This window comes from Cherax quadricarinatus, chromosome 62 (assembly GCF_038502225.1).
Source record: "Cherax quadricarinatus isolate ZL_2023a chromosome 62, ASM3850222v1, whole genome shotgun sequence".
In the NCBI taxonomy this organism is placed as follows: domain Eukaryota; kingdom Metazoa; phylum Arthropoda; class Malacostraca; order Decapoda; family Parastacidae; genus Cherax; species Cherax quadricarinatus.
In genome coordinates this window covers 6,761,966-6,779,648 of record NC_091353.1, presented here as the reverse complement: position 1 = coordinate 6,779,648, position 17,683 = coordinate 6,761,966, and the positions used below count along the sequence as shown (strand labels likewise).

Here is a 17,683-nt window from a genome sequence, read left to right as displayed (position 1 = left end):
GAGCTGAGTCTCGACCCCTGCAACCACAATTAGGTGAATACACACACACACACACCACCCATAGACTTTCTCTCTCTCTCTCTCTCTCTCTCTCTCTCTCTCTCTCTCTCTCTCTCTCTCTCTCTCTCTCTCTCTCTCTCTCTCTCTCTCTCTCTCTCTCTCTCAACATGAGTCATCAATACTCTCCCTATATCCCTTATCTACCGACCTTTCATGGCCACCCTGACTATGACCTTCTCCCTCACATTCCACCCTTCTCTGTCCTTTCCTCTCCCTTTTTACCGTCTCCCTCCCTTCACCCTAACATCCCTTCCTCCCTCTACACCCAAGGCATGTACAGGAAGTCAGCCAGTTGTGGTTGCAGGGGTCGAGTCACAGCTCCTGGCCCCGCCTCTTCACTTGTCGCTACTAGGTCACTCTTCCTGCTCCATGAGCTTTATCATACCTCATCTTAAAGCTGTGTATGGATCCTGCCTCCACTACATCACTCTCCAGCCAACTCTTCCTGACAACTCCGTGACTGAAGAAATACTTCCTAACATACCTGTGAGTGTTGTCGTACCTCGTATTTATATCATTCTCAGATGTTTATTGAATGATAAAGATTTAAGAACGAGGGGAACTTAAGATGTTTCGACCGTCTTAGTAAATACCTGAAGTCTACCTGGAAGGCATTCCGGGGATCAACGCCCCCGCGGCCCGGTCCACGACCAGGCCTCCCGGTGGACCAGGGCCTGATCAACGAGGCTGTTACTGCTGGCCGCACGTAGTCCAACGTACGAACCACAGCCCGGCTGATCCGGCACCGTCTTTAGGAATTTGTCCAGCTCCCTTTTGAAGACAACCAGGGGTCTACTGGTAATGCCCCTTATTGCTGGTGGGAGGCTGTTGAACAGTCTTGGGCCCCAAACACTCATTGTGTTTTCTCTTAATGTACCCGTGACGCCCCTACTTAGAGTGTTGATGTGTACTTGGCTCTGTGAAGACCTGTTTGCGCGCTCTCTAGAATTGAAGCAAGATGCCCTCCATCGAGCAACTTTACCAACAGCTTAAGGAAGAATTGAGGTTGGCGAATATGGAAATTCGGCGACTGACCGAGGAAAACAAAAAGATTCGGAGTAGTCCTCCTGTTTTGAGTCCTCAGGTCAAGAAGGGAAACTGGTCAGTGGCTGGACAGCAGGGAAAGAAGTTGACGATCAAGAAGACGAATGGAAAGGTAGAAACGATGAAGAAGAAAGAGACTGCCGTGGAAACTGTTGTGGAAACATCCAATACATTCTCAGTGCTACCCGACGAATGTGAGTCGACTACTGGGAACGACACGACGAAAGACATTAAGGAAGGTACGAATATTGTTGTTGTTGGGGATAGCCAAGTTAGGTATATGGATAGGGCGTTCTGCTTGAAGGACAGGATTAGGAGACAGAGAGTTTGCTTTCCTGGGGCTGGGATGGAGGATATTGTTAGCCGTCTGGATGACATCATGAGAGGTAATGGGAGCAATCCTATTATCTGTCTCAGTGCTGGAGGCAACGATGTTGGCAGACATAGGAGTGAGGACCTGATTAGCAGGTATAGGTCAGCAATAGAAATAATTAGAAGTAAGGGTGGGAACCCTCTCATATGTGGTATTTTGCCAAGGAGGGGAGTTGGAAATGAATGGTTGTCCAGGGCAATTGGTGTCAATTGCTGGCTGAACAAATACTGTAAGGAAAATGCGGTAACATTCATTGACAACTGGGACCTCTTCTATGGCAGAAATGACATGTATGCTAGGGATGGGGTTCACTTATCTAGGTGTGGGGTGGGAGCACTGGCAACTGCAGTGGAGGGAGCAGTTAGGACTTTAAACTAGGAATAGTTAGTGGTATGGGTTTTGGCAGGAAAACAGTGAAGTCCCAGTGTAGTAATATTACGAGTTCTAGGGGAACTAGTAATAATAAGAACGAGATAGATATTGAAAAGCCAGGGACCTTGGGTGATAAGGACAGTAATAGGTTTAGTAGAAAAATAGAAATGAGCAGGAAGGGTAAAGAGAAAGGAGAGTCTTTCAATGTTTATTATGCTAATTGCCGTAGTGCTAGGAATAAGATGGACGAGTTGAGATTAGTTGCTAGTGTAGGTAACATTGATGTATTTGCCTTAACTGAGACGTGGTTTAATTCAAAAAGTCGGGACATGCCTGCAGAATGTCATATTCAGGGTTTTAAATTGTTCCAAGAAGATAGAAGTATTGGGAGGGGGGGTGGGGTGGCATTGTATGTCCGAGATCGCTTGAACTGTTGCATGAAAACGGGTATTAAGTCTGAAGTAACACATACAGAGTCTGTTTGGATAGAATTTTCAGAGGGGCATGAAAAACTGATTTTAGGAGTGATATACCGTCCCCCAAACTTAGATAGGGACCAAGGGAAACTACTATGGGAGGAAATTGTTAAGGCCACAAGGCACGATAATGTAGTAATTCTAGGAGACTTTAACTTTAGTCATGTTGATTGGAATTTCTTGACTGGGAATTTAGAATCATACGACTTCTTAGAAGTATTTCAGGATTGTTTTTTGAAGCAGTTTGTGACAGAACCTACAAGGGGAAATAACCTGCTTGACTTAGTTATGGCAAACAATGAATCCCTTGTTAATAATTTAGAAATTTCAGAGGAACTGGGTGCTAGCGACCACAAATCAATTACATTTAGCATTGAATGGAAGTACGATAGTAGCGATAACTCAGTAACAGTCCCAGATTTTCGCTTAGCAGATTACGATGGGCTTAGAGAACACTTATCATCTGTTGACTGGGGTAACGAAGAGAGCTATCAATATGACAGTTTTCTGAACACTATACATGCTGCTCAAAGAGCGTTTATCCCATATAAAGAAATTAGATCAAATAGAAATGACCCAAAATGGATGAATAATAGGCTCAAATATCTACTAGGGCATAAGAAAGGAATTTATAGGCGTATCAAAAGAGGTGAGGGTCATCTTATGAATCAGTATATTGACATTAAGAGGGACATTAAAAAGGGGATAAGAAAAGCTAAAAGGGACTATGAAATTAAAGTTGCTATTGATTCTAAAACTAACCCAAAAAGTTTTTTCCAGGTATATAGAACAAAAGTTAGAGATAAGATAGGTCCCCTTAAAAATAACTATGGGCACCTTATTGACAAAGAGAATGAAATGTGCTCGATTTTAAATAATTATTTTCTCTCAGTTTTTACACAGGAAGACACTAACAATATTCCAGTAATTAATTTTTACAGTGGGCTAGAAGAAGATAAATTATGTAACATCACAGTCACTAGTGAGATGGTTGTGAAGCAGATAGACAGACTGAAGCAAAATAAGTCGCCGGGTCCTGATGAGGTTTTTTCAAGGGTTCTTAAGGAATGCAAAATGGAACTCTGTGAACCATTAACTAATATTTTTAATTTATCTCTTCAAACAGGTGTAGTGTCTGATATGTGGAAGATGGCTAATGTAATTCCTATTTTTAAAACAGGGGACAAGTCGTTACCGTCAAATTACCGCCCAATAAGCCTGACCTCAATTGTAGGCAAATTACTAGAGTCAATTATAGCTGAGATTATAAGAAGCCATCTCGATAAGCATAGCTTGATTAATGATACTCAGCATGGATTCACAAGAGGCCGGTCTTGTCTAACTAATTTATTAACTTTCTTCAGTAAAGCTTTTGAGGCTGTTGACCACGATAAAGAATTTGATATTATTTACTTAGATTTTTAGTAAGGCATTTGATAGAGTTCCGCACCAAAGACTGTTGAAGAAAGTAGCAGCTCATGGCATTGGGGGAAGGGTGCTCTCGTGGATCGAGTCATGGCTCACTGACAGGAAGCAGAGAGTGTCCATAAATGGGGTTAAATCCGAGTGGGGATCTGTAACAAGTGGCGTTCCACAGGGATCAGTCTTGGGCCCATTGTTGTTTATAATATATATCAATGATCTTGATGAGGGAATTACTAGTGATATGAGCAAATTCGCCGATGACACAAAGATAGGTAGGATAATTGATTCAAACGTAGATGTTATGGAACTTCAGGAGGATTTAAACAAACTCTATTCTTGGTCAGAAAAGTGGCAGATGCAGTTCAATGTAGATAAATGCAAGGTTCTGAAGCTTGGGAGTGCCCATAACCCTAGTACTTACAAGTTAAATGATGTAGAACTTAGCCATACAGATTGCGAAAAGGACTTGGGGGTTATGGTGAGCAGCAACCTTAAACCAAGACAGCAATGCCTAAGCGTACGTAATAAGGCAAATAGATTACTGGGATTTATATCAAGAAGTGTAAGCAACAGAAGTCCAGAGGTCATACTGCAGCTTTATACATCATTAGTAAGGCCTCACCTAGATTATGCAGCTCAGTTCTGGTCTCCGTATTACAAAATGGACATAAATTCGTTAGAAAACATTCAGCGTAGGATGACTAAATTAATACATAACATTAGAAATCTTCCTTATGAAGAAAGATTGAAGACTCTTAAGTTACATTCACTTGTTAGATGAAGAATGAGGGGAGACCTGATCGAAGTGTATAAGTGGAAGATAGATATTAATAAAGGGGATATTAATAAGGTCTTGAGGATGTCTCTCCAAGAGAGAACCCGCAGTAATGGATTTAAATTAGATAAGTTTAGATTTAGAAAGGACATAGGAAAGTATTGGTTTGGAAATAGGGTAGTTGATGAGTGGAACAGTCTACCTAGTTGGGTTATTGAGGCTGGGACTTTGGGTAGTTTCAAATCTAGGTTGGATAAGTACATGAGTGGGAGGGGTTGGATTTGAGTGGGACTTTCACATCAGAGCTTATTTCTTGGGTGGCATTGAAAATTGGGTTGGGCAAATGTTTTGTTAGTGGGATGAATTGTAAAGGACCTGCCTAGTATGGGCCAGCAGGCCTCCTGCAGTGTTCCTCCTTTCTTATGTTCTTATGTACTTTTCACTAGGGGTATGTTGAATCGCCTGCCAAGTCTTTTGCTTTCGTATGGAGTGATTGCTGTGTGCATATTAGGGACCAGACCCTCCAGAATCTTCCAGGTGTAGATTACGATATATTTCTCTCGCCTGCGCTCTAGTGAGTACAAGTCAAGTGCTTCCAGGCGCTCCCAGTAGTTAAGGTGTTTGATGGAACTTATACGTTATGGCAGTGTGCAGATATGGGACCAGGCCCTCGAGTACTTTCTACGTATATATTATCATGTATCTCTTTCCTATGCTGCCGTGAGAATATATTTAGGAGTCTCAGGCGTTCCCAGTAATTTAAATGTTCTGTATGGGTCGTAAATGATCTCTTCATCTGTTCCAGTTCTTGTACCTCTCTTACCCTGAACGGGGCCGTCAACATGTCGGTAGCGTCACTGATTTCCTATGTAATATACTTGTGTAGCATATGTAGATAGTACCAGCTATGTTATACATAGGCCCCCTCTCTAGCTAGGCTCACTAGGTAGCTGTGATGTCACGAGTCACGCTCATGTGAGCGGCTGGCCGCAGGCCTTCCTTCTCAGACCCCGGCTAGACATAGACTGGACAAGGCATAGGCTTCTGGGTTTCCCTCAAGATTCTCTCAATATAAGTTACCACACCGTCCAACGAGTGTATTCCTTACTCCAATATCTCCTAAGTACCCACCCGACAAACACTGAACAATAAACGACAGAGAACAACCTTCTTAAATATTGGTATAATTGGCACAATTTTCATTGTTTTGAAAGTTCTCATTGTCCACCCCGTCATCTTCCTGGCTGTTGTGACATTTGCCTTGTGTTCTTTGAAAGGAAGGTCAGACGACATAATTACTCCCAGGTCTTTCACGTGTTGTTTTTGTTCTATTTTATGATCCTCTTGTGTTTTGCATAGTCTTCCCTTTGTAAGTTCTTCATTCTGGAACTTATCACCACTGAACTTTATATTGTTCTTCTCTAGAGAACTTGTGTTTACCCGTTGCAACTTTTTAGTGTCGTTTACCGAAGCAACTTCCATGTTTATTTTGGTATCATCAGGTCAGCAAAATGCATACAGCTATGAGGGTACCTTTACCAAAATCAACTTCAACGACAAGACCATCATCTGGGATCAGGTAAACTATGCCTTAAATGAAACATGCTGGGAAGATATCTTAAATTACATGGACCCGAACCAATGCCTCGAAAAGATCAACCTCCTGGTAGCTGAAGTATGTTCAAGGTATATTCCTATAAACTAGAGAGAGAGAGAGAGACGCTCCCTCTACAGGAGAAGACGAAGAATCACTGAGCTCCTCAAGAATGCCAGATTATCTGATACACAGAAGGAAATGCTAACCAGGGAAGTGGAAAATACTGAGCTGAAGTTAAAGGACTCGTACAGGATCCAGGAGAGACAAGAGGAGCTAGAAGCGATTAGTGAAATTGAAACAAATTCGAAATATTTCTTTTCATATGCCAAAAACAAGGCAAAAACCACCTCTGGTCTAGGGCCGCTGCTCAGACAAGACGGATCCTACACAGACGACAACAAAGAAATAAGTGAGATACTGAAATCGCAATATGACTGTGTTCAGCGAGCCACTAATTAGTCTAAAGAAAGAAAATCCAAACAATTTTTTCATGAATGGGCCTCAAAAACCTGCCAATGTATGTCAAGTTTCTGATATAACCCTAACTCCACTAGACTTTGAGAAAACCATCGACGACATGCCCATGTACTCAGCCCCAGGCCCTGACTTGTGGAACTCGGTGTTCATTAAGAACTGCAAGAAACCCCTCTCACGGGCCCTAAGTATGCTATGGAGAAGGAGCTTAGACACAGGCGAGATTCCACAGTCACTAAAAACAACAGATATAACCCCACACCATAAAGGTGGCAGCAAAGCAGTAGCTAAAAACTATAGACCAATATCTTTAACGTCCCATATCATAAAAATCTTTGAAAGAGTTCTAAGAAGCAGGATAGCAAACCACCTGGACTCCCAAAAATTGCACAACCCAGGGCAACATGGTTTCAGAGCAGGTCGCTCCTGCCTCTCGCAACTGCTTGACCACTAAGACATGGTCTTAGATGCACTGAAAAACAAACAGAATGCAGATGAAGTATACACAGATCTTGCAAAAACCTTTGACAAGTGCGACCATGGTGTAATAGCACACAAAATGCGTAGTATAGGGATAACTGGCAAAGTAGGCAGATGGATCTTCAACTTTCTAACCAACCGAACACAAAGAGTAGTGTTAAACAGAGTTAAATCAGATGCTGCCATAGTGAAGAGCTCTGTCCCACAAGGCACAGTACTCGCACCTATCCTGTTCCTTATTCTCATATCAGACATAGACAGAGATGCAAACCACAGCACTGTATCATCCTTTGCAGACAATACTAGGATCTGCATGAGAGTGTCATCCATTGAGGACACGGCAAAGCTCCAAGAAAATATAAACTAAGTTTTACAATGGGCAACAGAGAACAATATGATTTGTGAAGACAAATTTCAACTACTCCGTTATGGAAAACTGGAGGAAATAATAACTAGGACTGAGTATACTACAAACTCCAGTCACACAATAGAGAGGAAAAGTAATGTGAAGGACCTGGGTGTGGTAATGTCAGAGGATCTCACCTTCAAGGATCACAACAATGCCACTATCACAACTGCGAGGAAACTGATAGGATGGATAATGAGAACATTCAAGACAAGAGATGCTAAGCCAATGATGATCCTTTTTAAATTACTTGTTCTCTCTAGGCTGGAATACTGCTGTACATTAACATCTCCATTCAAGGCAGGTGAAATTGCAGAACTAGAGAATGTACAGAGAACCTTTACTGCACGTATAACTTCCATCAAACACCTTAACTACTGAGCGTCTGGAAGCACTTGACTTGTACTCACTGGAGCGCAGGCGAGAGAGATATATCGTAATTTACACCTGGAAGATTCTGGAGGGACTGGTCCCTAATATGCACACAGAAATCACTCCATATGAAAGCAAAAGACTTGGCAGGCGATGCAACATACCCCCAGTGAAAAGTAGGGGCGTCACTGGTACACTAAGAGAAAACGCAATAAGTGTCCAGGGCCCAAGACTGTTCAACAGCCTCCCACCAGCCATAAGGGGATTTACCAATAGACCCCTGGTTGTCTTCAAGAGAGAGCTGGACAGATGCCTAAAGTCAGTGCCGGATCAGCCGGGCTGTGGTTCGTACTTTATACTACGTGCGGCCCGCAGTAACAGCCTCGTTGATCAAGCACTGATCCACCAGAAGGCCTGGTCATGGACCGGACCACGGGGGCGTTGATCCCCGGAATACCCTCCAGGTAAACTCCAGATAAACTTCCACTTCCTCCATAATCTTTCGTTACCTTAATTATAAGTGGGAAGCACACAGCTAAATATTCAACTTCTTGGTAAACTAAAACAAAGAATAGTATTAAACAGAGTAAACTCGAACATTAGTATTCTTCAAGGTTTCTTTCTTAGGATTATCTAGGAATGTTTACGACCTTAAGGATCTAGAATGAACTCGGAGGGATCATAAGGATTGGTTAGAAATGATGTGGGTCCACGAGGAACTAGGAGAACCCGGGAACTAGGAGGTCCCAGGAACTAGGAGGTCCTAGGAACTAGGAGAACCCGGGAACTAGGTCGTCCCAGGAGCTAGGAGGTCCCAGGAGCTCAGTCGTCCCAGGAGCTAGGAGTACCCAGGAACTAGGAGATCCCAGGAACTAGGAGGTCCCAGGAGCTAGGAGTACCCAGGAACTAGGAGTACCCAAGAGCTAGGAGTGCCCAGGAACTAGGAGATCCCAGGAACTAGGAGGTCCCAGGAGCTAGGAGGTCCCAGGAGCTAGGAGGTCCCAGGAGCTAGGAGGTCCCAGGAGCTAGGAGGTCCCAGGAGCTAGGAAGTGTGACGTTGCAGAGCAGGCAGTGAACTATTGTAATGTCGGCTGTTTATGTTAATGTTTGCAACCTGACCACCAGCCAGTCAGCCGCCCAGCCAGCCACCCAGCCACCCAGCCAGCCACAGCCAGCCAGCCACCCAGCCAGCCACCCAGCCAGCCACCCAGCCAGCCACACAGCCAGCCACACAGACACGCAGCCACCCAGCAAGCCACACAGTCAGCCACACAGGCAGCCGCCAGGCCACCCACCCACCCACCAGGCCACCCACCCAGGCAGAAACCCAGCCAGCCACCCAGCCAGCCACACAGACACGCAGCAAGGCTGCCGGTGCAGAAACTCTTGAAACTGGTCACAGGTAGCCACCAGGATAATTTTTCCTGAGTTAGACACTTGGACTCGATGTAGACAGTCCATCTTTTCAAGACTGATGGACTGATAACATGGACTCCAGGCTGAGGGACTGATTACCTCAAACTCCTTCTGATCTTCACCATTCTTCTCTGTATTGGACTGATGAAGCCACTGTGTGGCGAAACGTTTCCTCAATAACCATTCAACTACACAATTTTCCATTATAATCCTTAGGTACTTCCCCAGGATGCCACTCACATCAGTGAACTAATTCTTAGGTACCTGTTTCCTGCTAGGTGACGGGGGCACAAGGTCTTAAGGATCGTACTTATACGTCCCTACCTACCCTCTCGCACTGGGTTTGACCCCGGGCACTTTCAGTTGTCACCCGTAAGAGCCATTACTGAATTACCAATACCCGATAAAAGTAATTCGGAAGTAACTGTTGGTATTAGGCAGTAACTGTTGGTATTAGCCAGTAACTGTTGGTATTAGCCAGTAACTGTTGGCATTAGTCAGTAACTGTTGGTATTAGCCAGTAACTTGGTATTAGCCAGTAACTGTTGGTATTAGCCAGTAACTGTTGGTATTAGCCAGTAACTGTTGGCATTAGCCAGTAACTGTTGGCATTAGTCAATAACTGTTGGTATTAGCCAGTAACTGTTGGCATTAGTCAGTAACTGTTGGTATTAGCCAGTAACTGTTGGTATTAGCCAGTAACTGTTGGTATTAGCCAGTAACTGTTGGAATTAGCCGGTAACTGTTGGGAGAGGTTTTTTAGTGCCAAGAAGGAGAAAAAACTGGCAGGAAATGGCAGAAATCGTACACCAAATCCAGTCATTCCTGGAGTGGAACCACAGTCGATGGCCTCCACTCCAAACCAACAGATACAGATACTAATGCCGGAAAAAAATCCCCCCCCCCAGTACCAACAATACCACCAGTCCGATGACATTCTTCTTTGCAAATATACAGGGTCTAAAGCCAGCAACAAACAACAAAATACCTTTCATCCGTGGACTGCTTGCTGAGGCAAAGGCAGTGTTCGCGGCTTTCACTGAGACCCACATAAAGGATCACTTGGACAACGAAATATGGATCCCAGGTTACAACCTATACAGATGTGACAGAGTGAACAGGCAAAAGGGGGGGGTTGGCCTGTACATTGCAGAGTCACTTGTTTGCACAGAACTGCTAAATGCCTCAAATGATGTAGTGGAAGTTTTAGCAGTAAAGGTCGAGAACCAAAACCTAGTCATTGTGGTAGTCTACAAGCCTCCGGATGCAACATCCCAGCAATTCCAGGAACAGCTGTTAAAAATTGACCACTGTCTGGAAAATCTTCCAGCTCCTGCACCCAACATCTTGCTCCTGGGGGATTTCAACTTAAGGCACCTAAAATGGAGGAATATAGCAAATAATATTGTTGCAGTAATAACACCAGGAGGCAGCTCTGATGAAAACTCACACTCACACGAGCTTTTAAATCTCTGCACAAAATTCAATTTAAACCAGCAAATAATAGAGCCTACTAGACTGGAGAATACACTAGACCTCATCTTCACTAACAATGATGATCTGATAAGAAATGTCACCATATCAAAAACAATATACTCAGATCACAACATAATTGAGGTTCAGACATGTATGCGTGGAGCCCCAGACCGACATAATGAGACTACTCACGAGGGAGCATTCACCAAATTCAACTTCAATAACAAAAACAAAGTGGGACCAAGTAAACCAAGTCCTAACCGATATAAGCTGGGAAGATATATTAAGCAACACAGACCCCAACGTATGCCTAGAACAGATTAACTTGGTGGCACTCGATGTATGCACAAGGCTAATTCCTCTAAGAAAAAGGAGGAGTAGATGTAAAATAGAAAGAGACAGGCGCTCCCTTTACAGGCGACGGAAAAGAATAACAGAGCAGCTAAAAGAGGTCAATATATCTGAAATGCGTAGGGAGACACTGGTCAGAGAAATAGCAAGCATCGAACTCAAGCTAAAGGAATCTTATAGGAGTCAGGAATCGCAGGAAGAACTAAAAGCCATAAATGAAATCGAAAGAAACCCAAAGTATTTCTTCTCCTATGCCAAATCAAAGTCGAGAACAACATCCAGTATTGGGCCCCTACTTAAACAAGATGGGTCCTTCACAGATGACAGCAAGGAAATGAGTGAGCTACTCAAGTCCCAATATGACTCAGTTTTTAGCAAGCCGCTAACCAGACTGAGAGTCGAAGATCAAAATGAATTTTTTATGAGAGAGCCACAAAATTTGATTAACACAAGCCTATCCGATGTTATCCTGACGCCAAATGACTTCGAACAGGCGATAAATGACATGCCCATGCACTCTGCCCCAGGGCCAGACTCATGGAACTCCGTGTTCATCAAGAACTGCAAGAAGCCCCTATCATGAGCCTTTTCCATCCTATGGAGAGGGAGCATGGACACGGGGGTCGTCCCACAGTTACTAAAAACAACAGACATAGCCCCACTCCACAAAGGGGGCAGTAAAGCAACAGCAAAGAACTACAGACCGATAGCACTAACATCCCATATCATAAAAATCTTTGAAAGGGTCCTAAGAAGCAAGATCACCACGCATCTAGAAACCCATCAGTTACACAACCCAGGGCAACATGGGTTTAGAAAAGGTCGCTCCTGTCTGTCTCAACTATTGGATCACTACGACAAGGTCCTAAATGCACTAGAAGACAAAAAGAATGCAGATGTAATATATACAGACTTTGCAAAAGCCTTCGACAAGTGTGACCATGGCGTAATAGCGCACAAAATGCGTGCTAAAGGAATAACAGGAAAAGTCGGTCGATGGATCTATAATTTCCTCACTAACAGAACACAGAGAGTAGTCGTCAACAGAGTAAAGTCCGAGGCAGCTACGGTGAAAAGCTCTGTTCCACAAGGCACAGTACTCGCTCCCATCTTGTTCCTCATCCTCATATCCGACATAGACAAGGATGTCAGCCACAGCACCGTGTCTTCCTTTGCAGATGACACCCGAATCTGCATGACAGTGTCTTCCACTGCAGACACTGCAAGGCTCCAGGCGGACATCAACCAAATCTTTCAGTGGGCTGCAGAAAACAATATGAAGTTCAACGATGAGAAATTTCAATTACTCAGATATGGTAAACACGAGGAAATTAAATCTTCATCAGAGTACAAAACAAATTCTGGCCACAAAATAGAGCGAAACACCAACGTCAAAGACCTGGGAGTGATTATGTCGGAGGATCTCACCTTCAAGGACCATAACATTGTATCAATCGCATCTGCTAGAAAAATGACAGGATGGATAATGAGAACCTTCAAAACTAGGGAGGCCAAGCCCATGATGACACTCTTCAGGTCACTTGTTCTATCTAGGCTGGAATATTGCTGCACACTAACAGCACCTTTCAAGGCAGGTGAAATTGCTGACCTAGAAAATGTACAGAGAACCTTCACGGAGCGCATAACGGAGATAAAACACCTCAATTACTGGGAGCGCTTGAGGTTCCTGAACCTGTATTCCCTGGAACGCAGGCGGGAGAGATACATGATTATATACACCTGGAAAATCCTAGAGGGACTAGTACCGAACTTGCACACGAAAATCACTCACTACGAAAGCAAAAGACTTGGCAGACGATGCAACATCCCCCCAATGAAAAGCAGGGGTGTCACTAGCACGTTAAGAGACCATACAATAAGTGTCAGGGGCCCGAGACTGTTCAACTGCCTCCCAGCATACATAAGGGGGATTACCAACAGACCCCTGGCAGTCTTCAAGCTGGCACTGGACAAGCACCTAAAGTCGGTTCCTGACCAGCCGGGCTGTGGCTCGTACGTTGGTTTGCGTGCAGCCAGCAGCAACAGCCTGGTTGATCAGGCTCTGATCCACCAGGAGGCCTGGTCACAGACCGGGCCGCGGGGGCGTTGACCCCCGGAACTCTCTCCAGGTAAACTCCAGGTAATTAGCCAGTAACTGTTGGTATTAGCCAGTAATTTTTGGAATTAGCCAGTAACTGTTGGTATTAGTCAGTAACTGTTGGTATTAACCAGTAACTGTTGGTATTAGCCAGTAACTGTTGGTATTAGCCAGTAACTGTTGGTATTAGCCAGTAACTGTTGGTATTAACCAGTAACTGTTGGTATTAGCCAGTAACTGTTGGTATTAGCCAGTAACTGTTGGTATTAGCCAGTAACTGTTGGTATTAGCCAGTAACTGTTGGTATTAGCCAGTAACTGTTGGTATTAGTCAGTAACTGTTGGTATTAGCCAGTAACTGTTGGTATTAGTCAGTAACTGTTGCCATTAACCAGTAACTGTTGGCATTAGCCAGTAACTGTTGGCATTAGCCAATAACTGTTGGCATTAGCCAGTAACTGTTGGCATTAACCAGTAACTGTTGGCATTAGCCAGTAACTGTTGGTGACTGGTTCCACACAGGTTTACCTCACCCTCAGGAAGGACTCCAGCGCCACCGTAACAACGCAAAATAATTTTTTTGGCGCCAACGGTTGCGCGCTGACGTCACTGAATTTTGCGCAGGAAAGAGGGGGTTGAGGGGGTTGGTGTCTTTATATGGCATGATTGAATGTTCTTATCGGGGGAGATGGGGGAGGGGAGGGGGTGGGAGGAAGGGTGATGGGGGGAGGATTTTTGAAGTCTTGTGGTTTATCCTATTCTCTTAGATATCTAATGATGATGATAATGCTGTGTGTGTGTGTGTGTGTGTGTGTGTGTGTGTGTGTGTGTGTGTGTGTGTGTGTGTGTGTGTGTGTGTGTGTGTTCCTGTATTTCGACAACCATCCTTTCTAGGCTGAGAGGAAGTCACTAGCAAGACTGTGGCGGGTATTGATCGTCCTGGAGGTGGAGACCTCGTCTACTCTCTGGACTTTGGAAGATCCCTAGTACTGCTAGATGCCCTACTGGATGTCCGGGTACTACTAGATGTCCTAGTGCTATTAGATACCCTAACACTACTAGATGTAACCTTGGAGATGAGGTGATCAGTTCCTCAGCCTGGAGAAGAGTTCAGTTCCATGGTCTGGAACATATTCCAGACCATTGAGCTGAACTCTTCTCCAGGCTGAGGGACTGACCACCTCAAATACTTTTTCTCTAAAGTTGATGGACTGATTACATCATCTTCATTTCAAGACCACTACTGCATCTGCATTTGACTGAAGAAGCCTGAAATACCCACTTTCAGCATATCTATCACGTTTTTTGCCCTCTTCTTGTTGGTTATATATCCTGCCCAAGATACCCTAGTGTTGACACGCCCTTCAATAAATCCACGTTAAGGCAACTCAATATGACTTGTAAAAATATACCATCTGGTCTCTGAGATGTTAGTGGCAGCCGCAGTTAATGTTGCTTAGGGTGAGGACCATGTAATTACCCTATATTACTTCCTTAATAAGTTTTTTGCGCTATTTGTTAATATTGCCTCACGGGAAATATTATCGACTCTTGGGAAATATTCTTGAGTGTTGAAAAAGGTTGGTTGGTTGATGGTGGTGTTAAATACCGACGGGTTGATGATTAACACACATGTGCAACAGTTGGGTATCTCTGTTCGTGAGATATATCACCTATACAGTAGAATTCTTCAGTCAAATACAGAAGAAGGCAGGTCCCTCTGGAATCCAACTGGATTCCAGAGGGACCTGGAATGTGTGTGTGTGTGTGTGTGTGTGTGCGTGTGTGTGTGTGTGTGTGTGTGTGTGTGTGTGTGTGTGTGTGTGTGTGTGCGTGTGTGTACTCACCTAGTTGTACTCACCTAGTTGAGGTTGCGGGGGTCGAGTCCGAGCTCCTGGCCCCGCCTCTTCACTGATCGCTACTAGGTCACTCTCCCTGAGCCGTGAGCTTTATCATACCTCTGCTTAAACCTATGTATGGATCCTGCCTCCACTACATCGCTTCCCAAACTATTCCACTTACTGACTACTCTGTGGCTGAAGAAATACTTCCTAACATCCCTGTGATTCATCTGTGTCTTCAGCTTCCAACTGTGTCCCCTTGTTACTGTGTCCAATCTCTGGAACATCCTGTCTTTGTCCACCTTGTCAATTCCTCTCAGTATTTTGTATGTCGTTATCATGTTCCCCCTATCTCTCCTGTCCTCCAGTGTCGTCAGGTTGATTTCCCTTAACCTCTCCTCGTAGGACATACCTCTTAGCTCTGGGACTAGTCTTGTTGCAAACCTTTGCACTTTCTCTAGTTTCTTCACGTGCTTGGCTAGGTGTGGGTTCCAAACTGGTGCCGCATACTCCAATATGGGCCTAACGTACACGGTGTACAGGGTCCTGAATGATTCCTTATTAAGATGTCGGAATGCTGTTCTGAGGTTTGCTAGGCGCCCATATGCTGCAGCAGTTATTTGGTTGATGTGTGTGTGTGTGTGTGTGTGTGTGTGTGTGTGTGTGTGTGTGTGCGTGTGTGTGTGTGTGTGTGTGTGTGTGTGTGTGTGTGTGTGTGTGTGTGTGTGTGTGAACATTTATTAATAAACAGAATACATTTACAGAAAAACATAAACATGAATACAATGGTACAATGTATCAAAGATCGTGAATTTCCTCCAGCTCCTCCGAGGCCGGACGCGAGCCAAGTATGCAGCAAGCATTTCCCCTTTGGATGGCTTCGCTGAGGCGCTGGAACATGAAAGTGGCTGCCCTTGGGTGTGTCTGGAACCCAATTCTTCAAGGAAACATGTGGCATTTTTTCACCATGATCCCAAGGTCTCTGATCCCACTGGGACAAATTGATACTGTTGGCTTATGTCCCTGTACTTGCTGATCTTGTACTCCTCCCTGTGGTCAGCAGCTCCTCCCTGTCGCCCCACACTGTGATGGATATAGGTGTCAGCCAGTGTGGACACAGGTATAGTCCCATGCTAAGAGCTTGGTGATCCCGTCGGGGCGGTTTGCTGGGTTGTGGGTATTGTTGGCTGCTAGTGATCGGGGCTCCCTCTCGGCTGGGCATCCAGCTGTAGCAAGGGTTCTCTTAATGATGTCGTTGACCTCATTGTGTCTTGCATGCCAGCCCTTGGTTTTGGAACAGTTAAGACCATGTAGACCGTATTGGTCTGCTTGCCCTTCGCCGCAAATACACGTATATTCTGTGTGAATTGGGGGAGCAAGGCGCAGAGCTACTGCAATACGAAGGGTTTTAGGGTCGAGTCGCGTTCCCATTGTCGATATGGGAACTGTTTGGAAGTCCCCGGAGTGAGGTGCGCTCACAGCCTGGAGACGGGAAGTCTCCCTATCTGATGGTGCGGCCCTGAGCATGTTGGCAAGCACCTTTTCAGCGCTCAGGCCATCCCAGCTATATATATATGTATATATATATGTATATATATATATATATATATATATATATATATATATATATATATATATATATATATATATATATATATATATATATATATATATATACACTGATCTCTGGCTGAAGGAGACTCGAACCTACGAACCTTGTAACAAGGTATGCAGTGCTATACCATTCTCACCACACTGGACCAGTACCTTGGCGTCCAGCTTGCGCTAGACTTTGATCCAAGTCTTGGATATATATATATATATATATATATATATATATATATATATATATATATATATATATCAAGTTATATGTAAATATTATGGGAAGGGATGTCCATGTATATACATAAGTATATAATGGTATGGTTGTTATATACGCACATCAGATATACTCAAATTTGCATGTATAAGTAACGCTCCTTATACATCAAATGTTGCTATCTCCCTTGCTCCTAACTGGTGGGGAGAGAGAGAGAGAGAGAGAGAGAGAGAGAGAGAGAGAGACCACGTCAGTATAGCGTCTCGTCTTTAGTGAGGACTTTATATGTAAATAGACTGGGGTTGGCAGAGAGTATTGCTTTCAGGTTACCATGTAAACACACACACACACACACACACACACACACACACACAGGCACGATCCATACATAGCTTTAAGAAGAGGTATGATAAAACTCATGGAGCAGGGAGAGAGTGGACCTAGTAGCGACCAGCGAAGAACCGGGGCCAGGAGCTGTGAGTCGACCCCTACAACCACAAATAGGTGAGTGCACACACACACACACACACACCAGTGTTTTAGTGTGTCTTCTCAGTTTCAGTCATTGCTCACCAGGGGCGGCTCCTCCTGTGTTCTCCCTTTCTCATTGCGTGATACCCTCGGGGAAAACTGTATTTGTTATTGCATCAGTGTATGTGTGTGTGTACTTAGTTGTTGTTGCGGCCCCTGCCAAACTAGCGGTTAAATAGTTAACCTGCCGGCCGGCAGTACCACTGGGTGCGTCATCAAACCCAATGTGGGGGCTGCTGAGCCGGCCTTAGAGCAGTAAGAGCCTGAGTGCCTCACGGTACACACCTAAGCAGTA

General features: G+C 44.4%; 1 protein-coding gene across 1 annotated transcript in view; it reads left to right on the top strand.

Moving 5' to 3' along the window:
• Positions 1-17,683, top strand: part of LOC128687102 (integrin alpha-PS2) — a 262,985-nt gene that overhangs the window by 91,679 nt on the left and 153,623 nt on the right. The window lies entirely within an intron of this gene.